Raw genomic sequence first — 8754 nt, forward strand, 5'->3', positions numbered from 1 at the left:
CCAATACTATTATGGACTACTGGACTCTTTTAGAATATTTTGCTGAGTTTACACACCTGTAATATTCAAATAACGGAACTTAACAAAAAAAGGGGATACAGATGAATGTCCATTTTGTATCTGTGTATTCAAAGTGGTTAGAATAAATATGTAGTTACATGCTTTTAACAAATACAGGGATTTGTTCTAATGGTGTTTGTAAATAGGATATCACGTCCACATCTTGTACAACAGTTAACCACTAGAAAGGATGTATGCAATGTGTTAATTATTGAAACTGTCCTACCAATTTGATTTGAAACTGTCTCATTGCTATCTGTTTCTCAATAAAATTATGGAAAAAAATTTAAAAAAAGACATCTCAAATTAAAAAAAATAGGACCTTTATAAATAGATTGTTTTATATTCTAGGGCCCTCAATTTTTCTTGAACCTTAGACTAATAATTATGAATGTGGTTAGGTTAAGAAACCATTTTTGAATTACTGGTAGCAAAAATACCATATCATCCATCTCTGGTTTAGTTTCCATTAAATTTTAGCATTGATGTATTCATTTAATCCATTCACAAAGCATTTATTCTTTCATGAAAATTTCCAGAAGCATTAACTGTAAGTTAACATTAGTGGTTCCAGACATTACTGAGATAAGAATTAGCAAGAGATAGTTTCTATTCAGATCACTGAGAGAGAGAGAGAGAGAGAGAGAGAGACAGACAGACAGACAGACAGACAGAGACAGTAACATCAGCAATCATAAAACCAAGTTGAGACAAAAGCACAGTCCTTTAAGCTCAAAAAGCAAATAAGTGACTAGTTGGGGAAGGTAGAGGTAGCCTCTAAGAGAAAATGATGACCACCCTGAGAGCTATGCTAAAAATTCAGATTACTTTGATCTTCATAGTTCTGTCAGAAGTAGCTATGTGCACAAGTGCAGAGCATCTGAGGAATGGAACAGCACAGCATGGATGAGGGTGAAGGTCAGCACAGCCCGATGACAGTAGACTTTCAGGACCACTGCAGCTTTCTCTTCTATAGTTATTACTTATTTTGAAAGGGTTCATGTAGCATTATTTACATATCAAATAACATTGACAAACAATCATCCATTCATTCAATATTTATGAAACAACTACATACTAAGAATAAATCTTAACATTAGATTAGGTTTTATAAAAATATGAAAATAAAAATATTTCCCATTATCGGAGCATGGTGGTGCACGCCTATAATCCTTGTACTCAGAAAGCTGAGTCAGAAGGATTGCTGGGAGTTCAAGGTCAGCCTGGGCTACATAGTGAGTTCAAGGCCAGTCTGAACTGCATAGGGAGACCCTGTCTCAAAATAAAACAAACCTTGTAAAGCCATTATTCTGCAACGCATCAGAAGAAGCTGGAAGTTCTCCAGATTTCATGGGTATGTTGAGGGAGGCTATAAAGACGACAGATAAAATTTACTTTCATAGGTTAAGGGTAGACAGGCGAAGTTATATAATGTTACTGAAATTAACGTCCTCTGCAAAACCCAGTGGACTGCCTGAAATCAGATTCCCTTCTGCCTTCAGCTTCAGGAAGGAGTCTCCAAGGTGACTTCAACCCCTTTACTGAAAGCTCCTAGCAGTAAATCCACACCCACCCATCCCAACACACTGCTGGGTTGAAGGCAGTGGGGGGTGGAAGTGGGGGAGGGGAGGGCATGCCCAGCCTCATCCATCTACTCAGGGTCTCCACTCAGCGCCCCACCAGTGGTGCCACCTGAAAGTCAGTGGAGAAGCAAAGGTTGGCCCCTCCTCAGAAAACAGGCTGGGGCCTCTGAATTACATCCAGTCACTGGGACATCCATCATAGCACTGTAAGTCTGGAGCTTCAGATAATCCGCCCTCAAAGTGAGAATAGAGAGAAAATGAGGCCCAGCAAAAGAAAACATCAAAAGAAAGGGCAGTGGTGAACAGAAGGGAATGGAAAGGGAAGGCTGTTACCACAGAAAGTGAGTTGAGGAACTAAAAAGAAAGGTTAAGGGCCGTAAGGGAGAAGGGAAGAACTCTGCCCCCTGCCAAGTTAAGAAGACACACTAGAAAGGGACATGCCATCCCTCCCAACAAGCCCAACTAGGTCACTTCCCAGGCCAAGTTCCCCACCAGCACAGCCCCTGAAAGACAAGTCCTGTCTGCCTCCTCCCAGAATATCAGATTAGATTTTGTGGGAAAGTTAAAATCTTGTTGGCTTAGAAACAGGCCTCTATGGCTTAATGCCCTAGCAATTTAACTAAGCACACCTGGTTCCTGATGACTACCATGCTGTGCTCCACCATGAAAGCACACTCTCCTGACCACTGCAGGGAGCTGCAACACAGTTAACACCGCAGGCAACCCTTAAAGGACAACAGAGAATTTCACTTCACAGCACCAAGTACCACTCTTGCCTACCCAGCACAGCACCCTAAGAGATCATACAACCCCCAGGGAGCTCATTCTTCCTCTTTTTTTCTGCTTTTGTAGAACTTTTAAAGGATAACAATATGACTTTATGGACAATATTAGCTAGAAACCAGAAATGCTAGTGACGACTTCAGATTTTTGTCATTAGTAACAACCCCAAAGACAGTCTTCAATATGCATCTGAGACAGTCTTGATAGGTAGTTCAGACTGGTCTTCAACTCACTAGGTAGGCTGGCCTTGAATTCATGGCAATTATCCTGCCTCAGCCTCCCAAGTGCTGGGATTACAGAGGTGTGCACTACCACAACTGGTTCCAGTCTGCTATTATGAAAGATAAAGGGCTCAAAGTAGTTGGGGGAAACTGTCTTTTTTAAAGTGGCATCCTACCAGCTTCTAAGAAAAAACTTTTCCAAGAGCACAACTGCAAAGAAAGAACAATATATCACAGCATCAATGAAGCCAGCTCTCTGAATTTAATGTAGCCAACAGACTCACCACTGCTTAGGCCCCTTTGGCAAACTTGGTATCAAAATACCAGTGATTTTTGCATCACATTGGTTTTTTTTTTTTTTTTTTTTAGCTCCTAGATTCTGTGGCATGGAAACCCACATGAGCTCCAGGACAGGGTTCAAGGGGCCCTGTCCAAAGGCCTGCCTATCCTGATCACCCCTACCACCTACTGCTCCTGCTGCCAGCTATTCGTGAGTCATACCTTCGGGCAAAGGCAGTATTTCCAGATGTGGGATATGCAGTATGATTTGGGAAGTATGAACAAACAACTTCATTTTAAATTCTTATATTTACCTTCTATTTTGGATAAGTGATATAGTAGTTTTCAGTCTAAGACAAAGTTGCAGTTTCTTTTTAAAATAAATTTTGGGGTTTTTAAAAAAATGGCTCAGGGAGCCAGGACATAGCTCAACAGCAGAAGTGCCTACCTGGTAAGTGTAAGGTCCTAAGTTTGATTCCTGATACCCCCCCCCCAAAAAAAAAAAACCAGGTTCAATTTAAACATTTTTTAAAAGAAGAGCATTAAATAGTAGTAAAGATGGGTGGAGATAAGACAAAAATCATGCAATTGGACCATAAATGAAGTATAAGAAACATCTGGAGAGCTGGCCAGATAGCTCAGCAGAGCGCAGCGGCCTAGGTTCAATCCCCAGTGTGCTGTGCTGGCCCTGCCCCCAGGGTGCACTGTGAGGGTGAGACTGGGCATGGTGGCTCGAGACTGTAATCCCAGCACTTGGGAGGCTGAAAATGGGAGGATCACTATGAGTTTGATCTGTGTAGTGAGACCTTGTACACCCTGTCCTAAATTCATTTAAAAAATTAATAAAAAATAAAAAAAAAACATTTGGAATTCTTCCTCACCTTAAACACAACCACTTCTCATTGGAGTTTCTCATGTAGCCACCACCAGATAATAAAGGTTGCTAGATAGTTCAACACAGCTGCCAAAGCTACAGCTGGACCTGGCAGCATAGTCCTGTGATCCCAGCACCCTGGGAAGTTGAGGTAGGAGGAATGCTAACTCAAGCCCAGCCTGCATAACTTGAGTGGCTTGGCAGGATTGTCTCAAAATCAAAAATAAAAAATGTTTGGGGTGTAGCTCAGTATAAACACTCTTGGCTCAATCCCTGTACAGCACCCTCCCAAAACAAAACCAGAAACAAAACCCCATAATGTTAGGGCCAAAAGATGCACAAACTGCAAGGGGAGGTTAAATTGGCTTTAGAGAGGATTGAGTTGGGGAGGAAAGGCTGGCAGAAAGGCAGCATCTGGATGGTCCAGGTGACTAGTGGCAGCAGGATAACACCAAGCACGAGGTTGATAAAAAGAACTCAAGAGATAGTTATGCTTCTATAGATGTCCTCCTCTTCACACAATTTCCCCAACTGATCCCTCCAAGGCTCTGACACTGAAAGTTGACTGGCGAAGTACTACGTTCAGCACTGGAATTAAATATGGCAGAAATCTAGCACATTTCTCAGGTCTCTCTCTCCTCAAATACCTCTGCTTATCATCCAATCCCTGCCTTTCTTTGTACATGGAGAGCACATCTGCAAAGAAAGACCACCACATCATAGCATCAATGAAGCCAAGCCCCTGATTTAATAAATGTGTATAGTTTTCAGTTATGACTTTTTTTTTTTTTCCTGGAATGCTCTTGGAATTAGCTAACAATTCTTTAGCATTAATTATCAAAGAACTAGTGATAGGTATCTCTGAGTAAGGCAATATTCCCTAAAAAGTAAACTCAGCTAGAGTAACCTGCCTTATACTGCAATTACTAACAGTCCCCTAAACCTTTTAATGAGAGCTCAAAAACGTATAAACCAGTCTGTTTGTGGTAAAGTCATACCATGGGCTTACTGCTTACAAAGACTGGATTCACACAATTTGTCTCTCTTGCTTTAGATGTGAGGACCCATCCAATTTCCTAGATATGCTTTGGAGGCCTAACTCAATACAAAGGCTCCTTGACTGGTAGCCTGATAAATTCATCATAACTTGGAAATATTGTGAATTAAAAATGTAAGGTCAGAAAGACAGCTCAGTGGAATAAGCGCTTGCCTGGCAAGCACAAGGTCCTGAGTTCAATCCTTGGTACCAGCAAAAAAAAAAAAAAAAATGTAGTTAACCTAACCAACTGAAAAAAATGTAGTAGTTAACCATAAGCTTAGCCTCACCATCAACTTGCTCTGAACATTTACCCAACTTTGAACATTTATCTAACCTATTTTATGGTAAAATGCAAAATATCTTGTTACATATTATAAGGAAAGTAAAACAACAAATGAATGCATGAGTTCACTTTTGATCATCATAAAATAGAAAAATCCTAAGTCACACCACTATAAATCAAACAGCATCTATATTCATAGTCTACATATGTCTCCTAAAAACTACAGACATCAGTCCAAGCTTATTTCCTTTTGAAGAGCCTTTGGTATATAGTGCTCAAAATAGTGTGAACCTTTTTGCTGGTAAGACAAGGAAGGTCAACTCATTAATTTCCTTCCTTCTATTCTGCTACTTTTTAATTGCTGACTTCCATTTTATAGCCAAGCCAATTTAATGGCCTTGCTCAAGCTAAGAAGCTTGGAGGCCTAGAACACAGTACTCAGTTCAGCTTGAGAAAAACAGGAAGTTTCTTCATATGAATTTCCCTCAGGTGAGCATGCTAAGCCTGGCCAGCCAATGTCTGAAGTCTAAGAGCTGGGTGTCATAGCTTCATAGAGTCCCTGGTACTTCAACAAGCACTGGAGAGTCCACTAAACTTCATTGCAAGACCTATTTCTCAACCCAATTTAGTGAGCATTATTTTCTACTTTTGTCTCTAACAAGCTTAATGACTAATGCTTTTTAGGGCTGAGACAATTTATGATAACACTACTGCTAAAGGATGCTGGATGGAAAGCTGCCAACCTCACAGCCTGTGGTGTTACTGATTCACGGCAGGCACTCAAGAGGACTAAAAAGTACTGAACCACCTGAGATTTTTACACATGAAATACAAACATTCACTTGATCTCAGGCCTCCAGGTCTTGATTGTAGGCTGACACTATAGGTGATAAAGGGAAAAAAAATTGCAAAAAGGCCTTAGAATTTGAATGTGACTTTTTATAAACAACTATTTCAAAATATACTATTGACCTAAAACTAAGTCTGCTTTACTTCATATTGTCTTACTAATTTTCCTTGTTACCCCTTAAAGATGCAGTTCAAGGTCAAGGTATGTTTCTGTGCCAAGAAAGGTATGCCCTGTCCAGGGCCATGAGTAAGAAGGTAAAGGCGCTGAGTGTTCCAGCCCACACACTACCCCTGCCTCCCACTCTTGTTTCCAATTCCACCCAAGGGAGACCATTTCCCTCATAAGCCAGCCCTGTTGTTTATCATAGCTTGTGTTTAGGGAAACACAGTAACATTTTTTTTTCTGACAATGAAGCCTTAACTTCTTTATTAGTGAGAAAACTTGTGGGAGTGAATGAAAGAGGAAAATTTCCAAAAACTCTTGGCCTACTTAACTGCCCTGACAGCACATAGTTACTGTGTCTGGGGGAGGAAGGGGTGGAATGTTTCCAAAGAAGTATAAATGGTCGTCCAATTGAGACAGGATCAGAGAGATTCAGAAAATGGTTACAAAAATTATTTTACAGTTTTTTTCTTTAATTAGGTGTTTTTTCTTTTTCTTTTCTTTAAATGGGGCCTTTCTATGTGATCTATCCTATTTTCAAACTAGTGGGCTTAAGTGTTCTTCCCACCTCAGCCTCCTAAGTAACTGGGGCTACAAACAATTAAAGAATGGGGGCAAAGGCATTTAATTTCCAGGGACTCTAAGCAAGTGAAAAGCCCCTTATAAACCACCCTGTCCCTGTACATGCTTTTGGACGTCTTGTTTTGTTTTGGCTTTGTTTAAATCACCCATCTTAGGGCTTCTAGTATAGGGAAGGATCACTGACCTCACTGGAAATTCCCTTTCCCTAGGATTCTCCATTCTGGACTCGGTCTCCCTGGAGTGCTGTGCTGGTTTCTACATTTATACGCAAACCAGGTGCAGTCACCCTCCTGAGTTCTTAGCAATTCCCTAAACTGCCTTTCACTGTACAAGATCCCTGGAGGTCCAATTTTGTTTTTTGGAGTCAAACAAATACAGTATAAATTAGTGCAAGGTTCAGCCATTTCACTTCCACTGAGGAAATAAAACTTTTAAAACATGAATACAAATGTGTACCCAGTTATATCTTTGGTCACAGCAGTAATTGCAAGACTGGGAAAAACTGTAAATCACCAAATCATTCCTCCTTATGTAACAAAACCGTCTTTTCCTGTTTCTCAGGAAATTGAAAGGGCCAGTTAACAAACAACCTGGCCCTGCAGGGGAGCCTGTGCCTATAATCCCAGCACTCCGGAGGCTGAGGCAGGAAGACTGCTGCAAATTTAAGACCATCCTTGGACTACAAAGCGAGTTCAAGGCCAATCTGGACTAATGCACAGAGCAAAACACTGTCTCAAAAAAAAAAAAAAACAAAAACAAGAAACATTACAGCAATTTATAGATGTCTCCAAACTAAAAGAGCCTGATAGGAATGGACTGAGGAAGAAATTTTGTTTTACATTTACAGTTTACCTATGTCCCATATTTGTGTTTTGGGTGGTGATATTTCTGTCTCTGCCTCCACCCCAACCCAAAGGAGCTACATCTTCAGCTCTCTGATTCTCTTTGTAATTTCTTGCCATCACATCTCCTACCACTCACCTGGCATTTGGATTTCACCCTAGGGATGTCAGACACTGAAACCTCTGAAGGGCAAAATGCTGTGGTCCTTACACTCTCCATGCATATGGAGGGGAGCACAGTTCTTAGCCAGTCATTTAATCTAGTCAAATAAGATACAGAAAAATAAACTTCTGGGTGTGTCCTCTCGCATAAGAATATATAATTTATTTGCCTAAGAAAAATTTTAAATATCTGCCAACAGTGGGTGGGATGTTCGTTGCCCCCCCAAATTGCACCTGTCTTCTTGTATGTCTGGAGTAATACTTCATAAGAAGGGTTCCAGGAATCCCATCAGACAAGAGTTTGGTTATTGTTTCTTTTCTGCACTGTCACACCAACTTCAGTGACACCCATCATAGTGTTCCCCCGACCCCAATCCAGCCAATATCTCAATAGCTCAAACTGGACGTAGTGGCACATGTCTGTAATCCCAATAGCTCCCCATGGCACAAAACCTCAGGCCTCAGCGAGCACTCAAAGTTGTTTCTAACCGGCTCTAACATAATTCTCCACTCTTTTTCCTCCCTCAAATACACCCAGCATGCAGTCCGATGGCCAATCCGAGTTTTTTCTACCTCCAGTTGGAGGCTCAAGGTCTCCAGCTCCGGAGGTCTCTCTCCCCCCCCCCCCCCCCACCTACACTTCCACCCCTCAGACCTCAGGTCTCCAACAGGTCTCTTCCACGTCTGCGCCCCCAGCGGCTGAGCACCTGGCTGGACGATCTCTTCTTCGAGTGCACCCCACTTCGGCTCCCACCCGCGGCGGCCTCTCGCCGGCTGGGCTCCCAGCACGTACAGCTCGTTTCAGAACTCACAGCCAGCGGCTGACGTCCCCCGAGACGGGGCGCGGCGAGCCCGCTCCCAGCCCCGCGACTCGGCGGTGCGCGACCGCAGAAACAAGGAGCCCCTCAGGCCACCGCCCGGAAACCAGACGGGCGGGAGACCCGCAGGGCAGCCGCGGGTAGCGGACCGGCCAGCGGCGGGCGGCGGCCGCTCCCGGCGCGCCCTCGGCTCCGGGGCTTTGCGGGCGCCTCTGA

At 42.5% G+C, this 8754-nt stretch overlaps 1 protein-coding gene across 1 annotated transcript in view; it reads right to left on the reverse strand.

Annotated features, from left to right (window-relative positions):
- The window catches only part of Cystm1 (cysteine rich transmembrane module containing 1), a 64536-nt gene extending 55782 nt beyond the window's left edge, over positions 1-8754 (reverse strand). Inside the window, exon 1 of the mRNA XM_023703407.1 lies at positions 8533-8754. The gene's annotated coding sequence lies outside the window, so the exon portion shown is untranslated. The remainder of the gene's footprint in view (positions 1-8532) is intronic.

Source organism: Octodon degus, unplaced genomic scaffold (genome assembly GCF_000260255.1).
Source record: "Octodon degus isolate 3935 unplaced genomic scaffold, OctDeg1.0 scaffold00169, whole genome shotgun sequence".
In the NCBI taxonomy this organism is placed as follows: Eukaryota; Metazoa; Chordata; class Mammalia; order Rodentia; family Octodontidae; genus Octodon; species Octodon degus.